Source organism: Pelobates fuscus, chromosome 13 (assembly GCF_036172605.1).
Source record: "Pelobates fuscus isolate aPelFus1 chromosome 13, aPelFus1.pri, whole genome shotgun sequence".
NCBI classification, from domain to species: Eukaryota; Metazoa; Chordata; class Amphibia; order Anura; family Pelobatidae; genus Pelobates; species Pelobates fuscus.
Window position 1 is genome coordinate 104,920,036 of NC_086329.1, and position 18,465 is coordinate 104,938,500.

Below are 18,465 nucleotides of genomic sequence, written 5' to 3' on the forward strand. Positions count from 1 at the left end.
GGCCTGCACACCTGTCAAAAGAACTGATGGCCGCCCTCATACAGAAGTATTATGAAGCACCTGGAATTACAACATTGATCAGCAGCTTCTGTAAGGCCTGTGTCATTTGTGCAAAATGCAATCCAGGAAGACCAGTCAAGGTGCCTGCAAAACACCTGGCAAAGCCCATGTACCCCTTCCAGCGAATTCAAATTGACCACATCCAAATGCCCAAGAGTGGGCCCCATGAATATGCACTAGTCATAGTGGACATGTTCTCAGGATGGCCAGAGGCCTACCCAGTGACCAATATCACTGCAAAAACAACCGCAAAACGCCTACTTACCGAGATAGTATGTAGGTTCGGACTTCCAGAAGTCATTGAAAGTGACCAAGGTCCAGCCTTTACAGCAACAGTGACTAAAGAAATTTGGACTGCTCTAGGGGTGACTCTAGCCTTCCACACCCCTTACCACCCACAAAGTAGTGGTAAAGTGGAGCGCATGAATGGCACTCTAAAAACCAGAATGTTAAAAATGTCACAAGAAACAAAGATGCCCTGGCCAGAAAGCCTGCCAATCGCTTTATTTAGTGTTAGGCACACACCTAGAGGGAAGCATTCACTGTCCCCATATGAAGTTCTATTTGGGACAGCACCCAGACTAGGTTGTTATTATCCGCAGCAGTTGCAGCTCCAATCAGATGTTTTAGTAGACTATGTAACTTAACTTGCAAGTGCTTTAAACAAAATACATGCCCAAGTTTTCTCTTCAATTCCAGATCCCGAATTGGATACAGGTTCCCATAACCTGCTTCCCGGAGATTGGGTCCTGGTCAAGAAGTTTGTGCGGAAAAATACCCTGGAACCAAGATTTGACGGTCCATTCCAAGTTCTTCTGATTACCACAACCTCCGTCAAACTGGCCGGTAGGCCAAATTGGATCCACACTTCCCACTGCAAGAAATCTCCTGCCCAAGAGGAAGCGAATACCGCACAAACATGTATCTCTGGTATACCTTCTCCCTAATTAGCCTTATAAAGGCCCAGCAAGTAGCCATTACCAAAGATATTAGTGGGTACACCTTCTGGTATAATTCATCGTGCACCCAGGTGGCTACTTATACCTTTGATTACTGTGATATTGTAGAATGCCCATTTCCCACACCACAAATCCAGAGCATCTATAGAGATATCCATCATTCGAAAGACCCATATGTCTGTGTAGTTGACAAGCAATGGGGGCACAATTGTGACCATTGGGGGGCGGCGGGATGGAATGCCGGGCCTGCCTGGGGTTACAAACCAAAAAGTGCCGTAGCTAAAGTAGATGATCATGGTAGATCTCTTCTCCAGAGAATGACTTTGAGAAAGCCTGGGGGGAGTACACCAATGAAATTAATCCTTAACATTGAGCATCCAAGCCCAACAGATGCAGACCAGTATGTGATGGGAATGTATTGGAAAAAGGGTTCCTACCAAAAATTAGGGCATTTCTACCTCAAAGATATGTGCAACTCTTCTGAGTGGCAAGGGGCCACCCATATGGTCCCTAACCCATTAAAACCTCATATCCAGACCTTTCAAGACATGATGGCCATTGCTAACCCCACCTTTGAAGATACCATGGCCGCTGAAACAGGTTTTAATGATGTAAATCTATGGTTAGAATGGATGAAATATAATGCTAATAAGCATAATAGAACTGCATGTTATGTGTGTGGCGGTGCCCGGCCTCACCTGGGTACTGTGCCTTTAATCCTGCCAGTAGATATAGAAGAATGTGTTTTAAGCCTTTTTGCCTATCACCATAATTTTAACAGGTCCATATGTATTGCATGGACAAAAGAGTATCCTCTCCTAACCCAGGATGTCAAACCCCCAGATGGTATTACCGTGTATAAAGGTAACTACACTTGTTATGCTAATTATGATGGAATGGGTAAATTCTTGGGTAACTTCTCTAAAGGGTATTGCGCTACCTACAGAATTGTCTCTATGGACTTGTTGCAGTTTCACACCAGGTCATTAGGGGATATTTACTGGTTGTGTGGGGATTTACAGCTAAGATCCAGAATGGACAAGCAGTGGTGGGGGGAGTGTACTCTAGCTAAAGCTATTATGCCTATACATATCATCTCTGACACACACCTCGTCACCCATGGGTCCAAACACACTAAGGTTAAACGTGACGCCCCAGTGAAAGGAAGTTTTGATCCTCATGTGTATATTGATGCCATTGGAGTGCCTAGGGGGGTGCCCAATGAGTTTAAAGCAAGGGATGAAGTTGCCGCAGGATTTGAATCAATTTTTACCATAGTTACCGCAAACAAGAATTTAAATTGGATAAATTACATTTATTATAATCAACAGCGTTTTGTTAATTATACCAGAGACGCCCTCCAGGGGTTGGCCGAACAGCTGCAGGCCACATCCCAAATGGCTTTCCAGAATAGAATGGCCCTAGATATGATCTTAGCCGAAAAAGGAGGGGTTTGTAAAATTTTGCCCGACACCATGACATGTTGTACCTACATCCCAGAAAACACAGGCCCTAATGGTAAAGTTACATTAGCCATAGAAAAATTAAATGACCTGTCTGAAGAGTTAAAAAGGAATTCTGGGATAAAAGATCCCTGGGAAAGATGGTTTGGTTGGATGACAGGATGGCAAAAGGCTTTAATGCAGATTGGTATGGCTATACTAATTTTCCTTTTTATTTTTGCTCTTCTCTTTTGTTGTATCCTCCCATGTGTGAGAAAATCCCTCATGAAGACTGTTGACCAAGCGGCACCCACTTTTACCCATCTCGGAGTTGATGACCAAGACTTCCAAGACGTCAACTCACCCTGTCTGCCGCTGCAAACAATCCCTTTTGTTGATAAAGTGCAGGAATTCTAGGAAGGGACTAGCTTAGGGACAGCATCTGTCAGTGAATGGTAAAGGCCCCGTGCGGAGAAGTGGTGGGTTAGCTGCCATGGGACACCCATGGGTGTGAAGTGTTCGAGAGCCATACTGACGGATGAGTTAGCCTATTAGGGTCAGCTCTAGGGACAGACTTGCACTTTGCATTAAAACCTAGCTAGCGGCCACGGGGTTTCTGTGCCTTTGGGTTAACACGTCTTCTGATACTAACATAATAAAGTTTTTATCTCTTAGAATCTAACATTTCATAGGGGGGACTGATGTGGGATTATTAAAAATCTTTATTGTACTTGTATTGAATTATTGTACTAACTCCATTTTAACTTTATACTGTAATGATCCTCCATTTTGTCCTCCTAACCTGACTTCTTCAATCCTCCATTTTGTCCTCCTAACCTGACTTCTTCAATCCTCCATTTTGTCCTCATGACTTAACTTGTTCATTTTAAAACTACCTTACGTGACTGAACTTCTCAACCCAATTAGTATAGTAGACAAAGACTGTGTTTCCTGCAAGGACAAGCACCAGGAGGTGCTGGCTACTCCTTAAACCTTGCTGGCTACTCCTTAGAACTTATAAGATAGTATAGTTTGAAGGCCACGAGAACACAGTAGTAATGAAATGTTCTATTCATAAGAGACCTTGCACCTGGACATGAAGCCTGATATCATTGACCGTGTAAAATGACGCTCAGGACCCCCTTATCCCCACCCGTGTCCAGAATAATCCCACCTCTGGTGGGTGGGCACGAGACTAACCTCTTAATTCTTTGAACCAATAGGTAAGACACTAACCCCGACACTTAACAATTAATCCAATTGATGATGTTTATTTGCTGATATTCTAATAATCAATGATGACGCAAAATGCCTCTTAAAAGGGCCTGCGCGCCCGCTTTTTCTTCACTTGCCAATAAACTTTCTCGAAGTTATTTTAACCTGAACCTTGTGTGTCAGACTTAATTACTTCAGCGTATATACGCAATTCAATTTTATTGATTTGGACAGGAACAGATAGACATTTAAACATTTTGGTTTACTTTCAAAAAGTACCATAACACAACCATGTGTAGTATTTTCCATCTTATAGAGTTGCACTGTTTAATTACGCAATTAATGTCCTGAATAGCGGTCAGACCTGACCAGACGGCAACCACCTCTCCTCCTAATGTGATCATGGCCAATCATAAGCATTGTCTAATTTGCTGTGACAGTGTACAGCCTTATATGTCATGGGGTGTCTAGTCTACAGCTGTTGGCCATCGGGTGTTCTCACTTGTTTTGTTTGCTCTTACTTTAACAATATAGTGGTCTAAGCTAGTTAAAATCATACGAAATGTACGAATTCCCACTCTCTCACAGCATAGGCAACAAGCGTGATTTCACACTAAGAACTTAATTGTTAGAATGCTCTTGTATGTACGTTCTCTGCACGAGCCATGTTTTTCCTCTTTTGTCACTCTCCTACCTATTTCTGCAATTTCTGCATGGCATGTGCATTATGCTAACATCTTGAAAACTAAACGTCAACCTAAACTATCGTAATACTATACTAACTATAAAAATGTGCCTGTGTAACATATGCCGTTACTTGTACTACCTATGTTTACCTGTTTTACTGGATGTCGCTGTTGTGGCGCATATCGGCTACCTGTTTATTCTGTGCACACCCAAAATAAAGAATTAAAAAAAAATAAAAAAAATAAAAAATAATATCAGAATTACTAATAATAATAAAGCAGCACTTCCCGTTACACGATTTGAGACTTTCCTGCTGGATAAAACAAGAATGTCGCAATTTAAAGATAAATCACTTCTCAGACAACGTAAGTCTGCCTTTAATTTGTTCTTTTTATTTGATCTACTGCTACAAAAGCAGAGCCATACGTGCGCATCATATGTTTTCCATTATACAGAGGTTTGATAGAGAGATAGATTATAAATCAAATGGGCTCCCGACAGATATACTCACATGTAGAAAGTATGCAGTATGTTTGCAGATCTAGTTTTCCATATAGAACTTTCTTATAAGTAGGGTGATCACACCGCCCCTTTAAAATAATGTGTCATGATACACAGACGTATCTTAAAAAGGGAACGGTCATTCTCTGGAAAGTACGCCATTGCATAACACATTGAAGATGCCCTATAACTTGTGTCGACCTGTAAGCCATGTGATGCTCCATTTGTTTTTAAATAAATATTGAAGCCTTCGTAACCGACACACAATCAAGTTCAGTCCTGGAACAAACAGGGCACATACTGTATCGCATGAGGAGAAAGAAAATCATTGGTTTTCTCTTTCTCCTCTTCTCTTTGTACAGACCGCCAGGTACAAAGTGCAGAGCTCTTGACAATGCCAGATAGGGAACCGAGAGTTCTCATCCTATCAGTATCTCACCATTGAGAAAAGAGAGTGAGGAAGATACATAGCTTGTCTCAATGGAGAGCTACTGACAGGCTCAGATCACAAGCTGTCAGTCTCAGCCAATCAGCTGTGCAGGGTTTGAAGCTTTCTGATTGAAGCCTTGAACCTGGAGAGCAAGTTGAGGAGCAGAGCGATTGGGATCTTGAAGACTTTAGGTAAATCAGCACTCAGGACCTCCTTGCACCATAACAACTTAATTCTGATGAAGATGTTTTGGTGCCCGGAGAGATCTTCCCCTACCCAAGGGATTGTGGTGGGCCAATAACATGTTGCTTACATCTAAGCCAACACATTCGAGATACAGTCTTAAAGGAGGTGATGTTTGTAGCCTAAGTTCCACAAGTCAGTTAACACATCTCAACTCACTATTGGGTAACCAACTACCAGAGTCCGTACAAATCACCCGCTGAACAGCCCAGAAACCGCTCTAGATTTAACTATTTGCCAGTTGTGGACCTCAGAGATTCTCCATTTACTGGTCTTGGGAAAATCTGTATATGTGTTACACACAGAGACCTCTAAAATGTCTCTTCACAACTTGGGAGTTTTGTGAATTAACCACATATGCTCGATCTCAGATAAGGCTTAACTAGCATGCACAAGGGTCAGGAAAGTGGAACTGGAAGAAGAAATTGAACATGCGTTACTAAATTGGGTTTTCCTGGAAATGACTTATTGCCTTTCTGAACGCAGGCACATTAGTCAGAGATGAGAGATTATACAAACTGCATACTTAAATTCAAATAAGAGGAAAAAACACGTAAGGACAATATTTTATCACTACGGTGATACTGAGTCACACAATAACACTGTGCTTTAATATTAGACATGTCTGCATTACGCACAGGAACGGTAAAAAATAAATAAAATTAAAAAATCGGGGAAAAAAATAAAGGGCATAATTTACCAGTGCACTCACAGAAAAATAAAATAACTGGATAATAAGATGGAAAACAGAGGGATTACAATATAATTTGGAGAGAATGTCTAATATAGGACAGCAGTTCGCTCATTTAGTTAAATGGCCCCTAAAGGTACATGAACAGGGCCATGCAGATATTTTCTGATCATCAAATCCATCTCTCTCCAGTCACTCATTATGATTGAAGTATTCAGCTAAACTGCTCCAAGTTCATTTCTAAGATAATAATTGTCAGATGAAATAAATCCTTGACTAAGGTTTTTACTAAAGCAATAAACTCAATGTAATGACAATTTGAGGATTCGTGTAAAAGGTCAAAAATGGGGGGGGGGGGGGGGGGGGAGGCGAACAGCCATACTAGCAAGACGCACATTACTGCAGCTCCGAGCAAAACGCCACCAAAAAGGAAAAAATTCTCAATAAAAAAACAGAAACCTCCAAAGCCAGAGACTCCCCACCTGTCATGTGACGTAAAAATAAGAAAAGCAAGCCAGATCGACCTCCATCCACGGCCGATATCGGCAATTTACTGTGGAGGCCGCACTCCACACAGAGGCCTGTCATGGCGCCGCTATCGGATGCCCCATCACGCACCACCAGTGAGGAATCCTTATCCGGTGAGGTGCCCTATGAAGCCCAGCTCCCTAACAAAGTACAGCACTCACCGCAAAAACAACCGGTTAAGCCTCCAGTCACAGAGGACTCTCTGGCTGAACTCCGCCGCAACATTGCAGCCGACATCGGGCAGTTCCGGGAGGAGGTAAATGGGTTCTCAGCCTGTCTCCACAATGCAGAGCGCACCTCAGCTGCGCACAAGACCCAAATTGCCACCCTGGAGCCTAGCCAAACTCCAACACTCACAAGCACGCTCCGATGAACACATGGCAGCTCTTGAAGATAAACGGAGATGGAAGATTATTAAGGTCCGCGGCCTACCTGACACTATGGAGGTGGCTGAATTCCCACACCTCTTCCGCAGATTGCTCACCAAGCTCTTCTCTGCTAAACAAGCAAAGGCTATGACACTGGACGGATGGCACCGTATAGCGGGACCCGCTACGGGAACACAACGACCAAACAGAGATACAATCCTCCGGTTCCAGCAGGGGCAAGATCGCACAGCCTTCATGGCGACAGTCCGCCACATGACACCACTACGATTCGAGGAGCTCACCTTCTATCCGGATCTATCTAAGGCCACCATGGACTGGCGGAGATCCCTGCGTCCACTAACACAGACACTGGTGGCAAGCAAAATACCATACAAATGGGGTACACCTCGCTGCCTAATCATTACCCAGGAAACGGGACCAGTGAGAGTCCGGAAAGCCTCTGAAATACTGAACATCCTGCTCCAATTGGGAGTAACCGCAACAGCTGCTGAGACCACAACCCAGTCGACATCTACATCCTGGGACCCAGAGAGGATCACACCATTCATACCAGCGGCCCAAAGGGAAAGTCCTGCAACAAAGTCGGTGTGCTGAAGGCGCCGAAGACCTCCCAGCGGCCTGTATAAACAACTTATTGTTTTGTGCGAGTGACTGAGCCTTAACCATACCTACCAGGCACTCCTCACAATTACAAGAACCTCCCCCAACACCCCCACTGTTCCACAATAGAATATCACATGTACTACTACCTCGGCAGTGGGATAATTAGCACCCGAAACATACATATAGAGGTCCACCCTCCAGACCAGAGTACATTTCCCTGGGGGCCCAAGCTACAGGCTACACTAGACTCTTCCAAGCAACTTTCTCTAACATACACCCTTAACATCAAGGGGCATAGGAAGAAACACTTTACCTTTACCATATACATTCCCATACTAACTACATTAAGACGTAATATATAAAAAGGTACAACCCTACAGCCACACTGTTACCTATTTTGTTCATTAACTTGTTTTTTATTGCTGGTGTCGCACAATATGCTGTAATGTTATAACTGCACGTCAAAAATAAAGAATATAAAAAAAATAAAAGATCAAAAATCTTTCTGAAGGTAAATTCTACTGGATAATGCCTGCAGCTTTTTTTCCTCTAAACACCAGCAAGGTTTAACACCAGCAGTAGATCAACCATCAAAAATCCAAATAGGAGATATGCCAATGCTTTGTCTTCAAAAAGGCAATGAGGACATTAGAGGAGCCACTGGAGAGCTGGCTGGGCACCATGGGAAATGCATCTCACAAACATCTGAGGACACAAGGTTTTTGCAAGAGAGATGCTTAAATGACTTGTCCAGAAATAATACACAGTTTGGTTTATACACTAAGCAGTGACTGGTGGTCCTCCCACCCACACAGGTTCCCCCTAAATATATAGCATGTTCCACCAGCGGTTTGAGATTCTCACTCTATTACCTCTTCTTTCCCCATGTATTTTACCAGTAGCTGCTACTCTCTGCTAACTCTTTTAGCCATCACCTCCAAATTTCCCCTGCTACCTTTTGTCTCAAATCCCCATTGTATCCTTTAGATTGTAAGCTCACAGGCTATCTAGCTAAGCACTTTGTATAAAGAGCTCCAATGGCTAAATATCAGCTTACAGGCAGGGCTTTCTCTACCTCTCGTATTTGTCTGTGTATATTGTACGTTCTCCACTAATTGTACAGCACTGCGGAATCTGTTGGCGCTTTATAAATACTAGTAATAAATAAATAAAAAAATATAGAAAAATAAAAATCAGCCTTAAATAAATGGCCACACTGAGTCTAGTGCCAAGTTTACAAATCCACTGCTACGGCCTTAGTTTTACAATTCAAATTCCAAATGGGCATTAAGTGAATAGACCCAGGATGGATCTTGGAAGAGATCGGCGAGAAAAAGGTGACCTAACATTTTTATTGTAGGCTCCATACTGCATGTAAATTTGTGAGATGCTTTAAATAAATATTTAAACCCTTTGAGAGTCAGTGCTTTTGGAAATAAATTGCAATATACTGGTCAGCAGTCTTCGGACCAGAAGGTTGAGAGGAACAAATACAGGGCTATACTAAGGTTTCACAGTGAGCCCTGAAGCTATTAACCTCCCGACAAATTGCACTTGGAATGTGTTGGCTGCTGCTACATGTGTCGTTGTAGAGAGCGGTGAAGGAGGTTTTGAAGAGGCTGGTATTCTGTGGATGTCTAACACAGCAGGAGGTCATCAAAACAAAATAGGACAGCATCTTATTGTACGTTTGGTTTTGGGGTTTTAGAAAAGATGCCCTTAAAGTTTTTTTTTATTTATGAACATTTCTTGTAGACTCCTCTATGCGTCCGGTTTTATTTCCAGATAAAAAAAACACACACACAAACAGGCTCATGACATTCAGTAAACACAGCTGGCTTTGTGTAAAAATCACTACTGTTTGGAAACTAGCAGTTTTCAATGAAATACTAAAAAAAATAAAGTTGTTTTGGAATACAGATGAGTGATGAAAGTTGTTTAACACAAGCTATTGCTGTCCTTCATCAAGTCAATCCAAGGGCAAGTCAAACGAGTACATTCATTTAAGTTCCATCCTCTTGTCAAGCATGTGTAAGGAGTTCTTCCAGCATTCAAGCTAAATATCGTCAATAGGTTAAATTCCAAACATTTTCCTTTTAATGCAAATTACACAGACCTTGTCCCATCCCCCGAAGAGACATCCGCAGTATCTTAACTCTTCTAAGTTACAAAACGATCAAGGCATCCGGATTAATATATCCTTCAAATTTGTGAAAGGAAAATTGAGAATGGAGCACCAGCGGTTTGAGATTCTGCTGCCCACTGGGATTAGACCACAAGTTTTGGTGCATTAAAGAGGAGAGTTTTCGGATTGAGTTTGAGAACCCTAAACAACCACTTAAGTCACCAAGGCCAATTCATTGCAATGGCCAGAGTGAGGCTCCATCACTGAAGTGAACGATGCCATGGGACCTGGGGGGGTGAGGAAAGATATAACTAGGGACAGTGACATGAAAGTATTAGAAGATAAAGTTTGAATTCATAATGCTTTAGTATTCCTTTGAATATTTAAAAAGGCACCATCATTTAAAAAGCATTACAGAAATGTGTGTATGTTCAGGGAGTGGAGCATGCATGTAATAGGGGAGTGTGAGGCATCTGTGTTATGGGTTAGTGTAAGAAATCATGCTCGTGTTGGGTGGATATGTCACGACTGCACGCCATTGGTCACTGTAAGTAATGGGTGCGTGTGAGGTGGCCATGTAATGAGAGCGCATGGCGCATGCAGCCATCATGAAATCGGTGCACATGGTAGTTGCATATAATGAGCACAAGTGAATCAGCACTTATTGGTGCGTGGGATATTTCATGAAATAGACGTGTGGTTTATGCAGTTTGCAAGAAGTGTGTTTCTAGAAGTATGTGTTGCATTTTTATAAAATGTTCACAAATACTATGCATTTCTGTGCGCATGCAAAAACGCTAGTGTGACGATCTAACAAAATGACTTGCATAGTCTGAATTGAAATATAAATCTTCTTAACAGATCGGGTTTGAATATGAATGTAATTATCTCACCTGCTTCTCCAGAGTAGGACTCCTGATGAAGAGAGCCTTTTGCTTGCAAACTGGGGATTTCTTGAATGTGCTGCTGACTGACACGTACTATTCTTAATTTGGCTCTGTAAAACACAGAGGAAAAAGGGAAGTTCAAAGTTCAGCTTCTGAGAAACCTACAGCTCTGTTTACCAAACACACGTTTACTATAAAGACGTCTTCTGATGTTAGGACACCCTTCCGCCCACTGATCAAGAAGATTAATCACTGCCGAAAGGCGTAATCTCACCTCAAGGGAACAAACAACACTTTAAATCCTAAGATTTATTTTGTTACCAATAGATACAAATACAGGTTGAAGCTTTAGTGGAACTAGGCTTTGTCAGAATAGAAAATATATTTATACTATTCTATGACTTTAGATATCCCACTAAGCCAGAGGAACTCCAATCTCAATGTTTCACGGCATCCTCCAAGTACTGGTCTATGCGGTTACAGGTGGGAAAGCTTGTGTATACAACGTCTGCATGGCCCATATCCAATAGTGACTCTGAACAGTCTAGTAACACGGGAAACGGCTCGTCTTGACAATGGCCAAGTTTGCCAACTACCTCACGCCCACAGTGCACCTTGGGGGGCATCCAAAATGGGAAGAAATATTAGAAATATGAAAATATATTTTGCTCTACAGGTCAGCTAAAACTTTGATTTGAATAATGTATAGCAAATAATGTTTAACTGATCAGCCTTTTTTTATCAAGGTCTAATATATGGAAACTTTCAAATACGTATTCTTTTCCATTTAAATATTTCACCAATAATGTATTTAATGACTTCGGGAGTTTGCACTAGAATTTCTTGGCCTGCCTGGAAGCCAGGGAAACTGAAGAAGGTAAGGTTGCAACCTTTGCTAAGAAAATATACCATAATTGTTCTACGTGACCCCATAGTTCAGTGTCTAGCAGTTACTAGCTGGAAATCTAATGTAACAGTCACATGTAAGGGCTGACCACCAGCAGAAAATACCTGAATTAAGAATTTCTCTCCTGTTCACTTTCCCAAAGTCCTGCTGAATGATCCGTCACTCAATAGTTTTCACATTTCTAAGCGGTGGATTCCAATTATCTTCCAAAACTAACATTTTATACATTGCTAAAAGCATTTCAGACTCAGAACAAAGCGTGAAATACTTCCTTAAGTGACCTGTGTGCATGTTTCATTACTACACCAAAGCCAAAGGTGTGGAAAAGAGAAATCTGTTTTAAGTGGGTCTCATCGTGGGATTACGTAATATTCATGGACATTTCAAAGCAGAGCATTGCGTGGTGTATTTGCAACAACTTAGATTCTGAATATAATCAGTTTTTGGGGAGCAATGTGTACACGTCCACAATGCCTGCCCCAATTCAAAGCAAGAACCAGATGAGAGTGGATGTGTTTTGGAAGAGGGACAATATATTCATTTCCTACTAAATAACTTCAGACAAGCTGTGTAAACTCTCAGTCGCTAAGCAAATACCCAGAAAGGAATGGATTTGGCCATTTTTCACAAAAAAGCCTTTGTGAGACGTGGTCAGTGCCCAGAGCTGAGAGTGCTCACTAATAGCCTGCAAATATTGAGCAGGAATCCAATCGCCGCCTCGGAGACTAATTTAGATTTAAACTTCCTACAATGAGCTCTCTATTAGCAACTGGAGCAGCAAACGTGCACATGGACTATTCAGCCTGTGGTCTGTGTTTGATCCAGGCTCATCAGTTTCCAATAGACTTCCATAGCAAATACTCTAAAGGTAAATAAAAGCATGGACAGAGAGGTCTGTTTAGCAAAGGACGATGAAGTGTTGATATATCACATGAATTGTTTTTCCATCTGATTTACTAAGGGCACAAGCAAACAATCTGCCTATGAGGAGGTGTTAAGTAGACTGACACAGTTCCCATCTAGGTTGCCAATTTATTAGCAAATTGGTCTATATCGTTAAGAAATACTAGCAATATAGCAAGCTAACAGGATCAAGAGATGTGCTGTCACACTACATAAAGGGCACTCGTTCTCCAAGCCTCAGCCTACCTGTAAATCCCCAAAACAGATTTAAAGGGTCCTGTCTAAAAATGATGCGTCTGCACCACATTCAGCCTTTAACAAGTTTGTGTTATTGAGGAAGGCCCGGCTTTTCTATCCCACACCTTTCAAGATTACAAGAAGAAGTAGAGACGTGCAGCTGAGGTTAGTTTGTTGGGAAAACTGAGAAATAAATATAAAGACTCCTCTTCAATCCACTCTATAAGAGATGGCGTGCTTGGGAATGTAGAAAGCGAGGGTTGGCAAGGAACTATTGACTCTGGATGCACAGATTAAATAGTATTATACTAATCTCATAGAAAACAGGAAGGAAAAATGATTGCACAAGTTCCAGGAAAATCACATACAATTTGTGGAATGTTTTTAGCAAAAACTGTCATCCCAGTCCTCGCAGAGTCAGGACACACATTGCATTGAAGGAGAACAGTTCCAGCATGGAGGTAAATACAGTGATGTGGATTCTACATATTATGTGATAGGCCTCACAAACAGATATTAAAATATAGTTATTAATAAACTTAACATTATTATTAATCATCCTTTGAAGCGACCGTTCCCCTTTAACTATAAACCCCCTGAGCTTGATAAACATTCCAAACAAATATAAATCGAATTTGTAAATCTGGTCTATATTTTACAACGATGTATCCAACTCATATTGGCTACAGCTCACCGTTTAATGACTAAACCCCAAAATAAAAACACCCCACACTGAGCAGGCATGTAGATGGCCATCAGTGAAGCATTGGTATAATCTCTACATGAACCTGAACCGGATTATTTATTGAACTTCAGAAAGGAAGAAATGAATTATCCATGCATTGTTCTTGTAGAATAGGAACAGACAGTAAGCTTTTACCACGTTTTAAGTATTAATCACCCACGCCACCTGGCAGATCACACCAATAACAGCAAGGCCGTGCACCATTTGGAAGGAATCTGGGCTCTCGTTCTCTCCGTGCAGAAGGGCGAGTAAACTTTGCAACAATGTAAAATGACATAATCTATCATCAGACTGAGAGACCTCAGGAAGCCAGGCTATCAATTAATACTGGCGTGAAAGAGAGTTAAGAAAGACAATAGCTCCACAAACTCTAGAGATAAGAAAAAGAGAGGGATACACACAGCTCCGCTTCACTTTGCTCTGTTTACACAGGCTGACCACAGCTCTGTATGCTGGACCTAGATAGCTTCTAAGTCTCAGTGAAAGGTAACACAGGGATATCCAATAGGCAGGCCTCCAACTGTCACTGATCCGCAATATAGGATGTCCTCATGAGTAGCAAAGGATCATGGAATTTAGAGTACTACAAGAGCCAGGGAGCGATCTAAAAGCTATCACGGCACAACAGTGACAAAACACAAAACAGAACTTCAGAATTTATAACTGTAGACCATGGGGTTAATTCATTGAAATGAGGGATACTGGGAAAGAAAGTTGCACGTTTTAGGAAAAAGTAAACAACGAGATGAGAAAATTAAAAGTAAAACTCACTGATCTTCCAGCTCAGTTATTTTGGATTTTTTTCCCCCCATTTTCTTTATTTCTCAGTTCAACAAATAACTGACAAAATCGTTCAGGTAGGTACGGGAATACGTAGAAATTAAAAGGGCCAAATGGTTTGTTGCGTAACGTATTGTGGGTTTTAATCGGGAACTATGAGTAAGATTTTGGCTCATCAGTGATCTATGTGATACACTGCATCAGTGTCTGTTTACGAGGATCAGAGACCACAGAGTGCCAAAACATTGCAGAGCTCTTCCACCTGGTTCTAGCACTTTCCAAAATCCCTCTTACATTAGAACACTTTCTTTAGGGCCCTGGCCGATCTAAAGCATCAGTCAGCCAGTCCAAGACACTGAATTTAACCCCCCCTTACACCCATAGCGCCTCTAACACCCAGCACAGCAGAAAGCCCATCACATTATTCCAAGCACAGCAGAAGCCCACACCTCACTTCAACCATGGCACGGATACCCACAACACAACCATGGCACGGATACCCCACAACACAACAACCATGACAGGGAAGCCCCACGGCTCACTACAACCGTGGCACAGACACCCCACAGCACTACAACCATGGCACAGACACCCCACAGCACTACAACCGTGGCACAGACACCCCACAGCACTACAACCGTGGCACAGACACCCCACAGCACTACAACCGTGGCACAGACACCCCACAGCACTACAACCGTGGCACAGACACCCCACAGCACTACAACCGTGGCACGGACGCCCCACAGCACTACAACCGTGGCACGGACGCCCCACAGCACTACAACCGTGGCACGGACGCCCCATGGCTCACTACAACCATGGCACGGATACCCTCACCACACTACAAGCATGGCACAGAAGCCCCTATCACACAGCATGTTCCACTTCATTAAAAGCACTGCACAGATGTCCCCCACCTCACTACAGGTACAGACGTCCCCCACCACACTACAAGCACGGCAAGGAGTACCCCATCTTATCCCAAACAGAATAGAGCACCCATTTTAGTCTAATCAAAGCACAGAGTAGCCACCTGGGCAGAATTGTAATCTTCTGAACTTACATATACAGCCCTAAAAAAAAAAAAAAACATCCGCCATGACAATAAGTAAAATCCAGTCAACTAATGGAGCACACAGATTTATAGAGCACAGCTACAATTAGATCTATTCAAATTAACCAGGCATATTTCATACAGCATTACCAGAGCATTATGGGACACCGCATTACCAGAGCATTCCCACAGCACGACGAGACACCACATTATGGGATAAAGCATTACCAAAGCAGGATTGTATTCTCACTACTGAGAATTTTGGAAAACTTACAAAGGAAATTAGAAGTTCACGGCTAAAGTAATCGCATTGCACTTCACTGGCTAGCGCTCCACATTTCCCTGTTTAGTGGATTAACAGTGACCTAAAACAAGTGAGCATAAATGCATTCAGATAACATTGATGAAAACAGAACTATAATTTATTTTTTTCAAGAACAAACCGCAACACAGGATTTAATCTTCTCAAATACCTTGACAGCAAGTCCGCGTCGTTCAGGCTGCATACACCACATGCCAACATGTAGGAGGGGACAGCAGATAGACCTGGACCACGGCAGAGCTAAGAAAGGGTGGAAGTTCAGAGAAAGAGAGAATTCTACTTAACCATCTGATTGCAACATTAAACCCGATGCAGGGTCTCACTTTCCTTTGGTATTCAGTGGAGGGATCTATTGTTTGAACCTCAACAGAGACGGGTGCAAATGACATGCCCTAATTAAACTCAAAGTCAAAACCATAACAGGATAGGTCTCTATCAAGCACAGGCATCAAGAGTCTACGTGGAAATTCCTGTTTCCTACAATCTAGAACCACCAGCCATAAAAGGATCCGTCTGCGCTGAGTGATCTGAAGGCTAAGCTCACAATATGGATGGATGTCGTGTTAATGAATACTTTATAGATACTTGTTTAACTTAGAACTTTGTAAAGTGCATTTTAAATGCCTTTTCCTACGCATCCTGATTATGATTAAATCCTTATTAATTGCTTAATGACAAGTGTTCCCAAATCTATTGACAGGTGAAAAAACACGCAACCACCACGGACACCAAGAGCAAAAAGCTGTAGGTCAGAGGGATCAGCCCTTCACTATATTAACTGAAGGAGGTTATCGTGTCATATGAAAAGGAAGAATCCGCCAATAACAGGGATCTTTTATAAATTTATTATATTTTTAAAAAGCTCCAACATTCCATGAGACCAATTAACAAGTTATATACAATGTTTACAGACAAGAGGAGAAAAAGGCTCTCCTCAAATATTTTACCTGTAGAATTTCACAGCACAAGGTGCTGCAGCAACTAAAGAAAGTTAATACAAAACAAAGCTCCAGGGCCTGACGGTATCCATCCACGTGTACTTAAGGAACTAAGCGTAAAGAACACACAAGCAACGTACCTTATTGGAAGTGAATTAGGGATAACAACACACGAAAGGACTTGGGAATTGTTATAGACAACAAACTATGCAACAATGTGCAATGTCAATCAGCAGTGGCCAAGGCCAGTAAGGTATTGTCATGCATGAAAAAGGGCATTCATTCTCGGGACGAGAATATCATTTTGCCTCTTTATAAATCACTGGTAAGACCACATATTGAATATGCTGTGCAATTTTGGGCACCTTTTCTAAAGAAGGATATTATGGCACTAGAAAAAGTGCAGAGACGGGCTACAAAATTAATAAAAGGAATGGAACATATCAGCTATTAAGAAAGGTTAACACATTTAAACCTATTTAGTTTAGAAAAACGTCACCTGAGAGGGGATATGATAACATTATACAAATATATTCGGGGCCAATACAAACCATTGTGTGGAAATCTATTCACAAACCGGACTTTACATAGGACACGAGATCATGCGTTTAGACTGGAAGAAAGAAGATTTTGTCTAAGGCAAAGGAAAGGGTTTTTTTTACTGTAAGAACAAGAAGGATGTGGAATTCTCTATAATCTTTCAATGTAGGGTAATAACTACTTGATCCAAGGATAAATCTGACTGCCATTCTGGGGTCAAGAAGGAATTTTTCTCCTAGCTTGTTGCAAAATTGTGCTTCAAACTGGTTTTTTTTTTTGCCTTCTTTTGGATCAATAGCAAAAAACAAATGTGAGGAAGGCTGAACTTGATGGACGCAAGTCTCTTTTCAGCTATGTAACTATGTAACTCTTTGCTCCTGAATAGAGGGTACACTTGGCATCTAAATACGGCTAGCTACCTGTGGGTTTTGGAGCAAAGCTCTTAAAACAGAGCAGTCAGCAGGAATATTCCACAGGTTCCCATGGCGACTGCTCCACTCTACAATGTTACCCTAGAATGGCTATATGAACCAGTAGTTTTCTGTTTATTTTTTTGCCAAGGACCCAAATCCTATCCATGTCCTTGGCCTAGTGATCTATGCTACATAATACATTTACAGAGTCAGATGGGTTTCCACTGCACTGAGTAAGATAGCGCTGGTACAGTAACCTATATAGTGTGAGCAGTGTTATGTGATCTAATAAATGCAATAACCTTATTCCAATAAAACAGAATGAGATTCAATATTGGATCCAGAACCAAGGATTAAGATACACAGCAGGGAGAATAAACATGCACTGCTCTGCACATTTCATGACTTCAGTCCCTAGAACGTTCTGCATGTATAGAATTACTGGGTCACTAACACAAACTGCTTTTCTGCTTACACTCCACCTTGTGCTAATATACAATGACCCATCTACCTATGGTTACAAGTGGATTTTTCAGATATCCTTAAAATAAGGGCAGGATACAGTTTAATATAAGAGACGTTTTGCCAGGTGAATATTTACCAAAAACATGTTAAACTAAATAAATATCGCTTTGCAGTAACTCCGTCACTTCCCTGCAGAGTTAATAAGGGGTAGCCTGTATTTGGATGCATAGAATTTTTGTTTTAGCTATAAAGAAGAGTTATACTGTACAATAGCGCTGACTTAATTTGTCCCATATGGTCTATATGTAACCCCTCCCTTGCTTGCTCTCACTCCCAGTGACGCAGTGTAAACTCAGGCAGATGGAATGCATTCTCAGTGGATGTCAAACGTCAGGAGT

The 18,465-nt window shown here is 41.7% G+C and overlaps 1 protein-coding gene across 3 annotated transcripts in view; it reads right to left on the reverse strand.

Moving 5' to 3' along the window:
* Positions 1–18,465, reverse strand: part of ADAMTSL4 (ADAMTS like 4) — a 131,424-nt gene that overhangs the window by 99,277 nt on the left and 13,682 nt on the right. For 2 of the 3 annotated variants that reach the window (XM_063439934.1, XM_063439933.1), the window contains exon 2: positions 10,767–10,870. The gene's annotated coding sequence lies outside the window, so the exon portion shown is untranslated. Of the gene's footprint in view, positions 1–4,874; positions 4,933–10,766; positions 10,871–18,465 lie in introns of those variants that run through there. The other variant, XM_063439935.1, reaches the window with a different exon arrangement.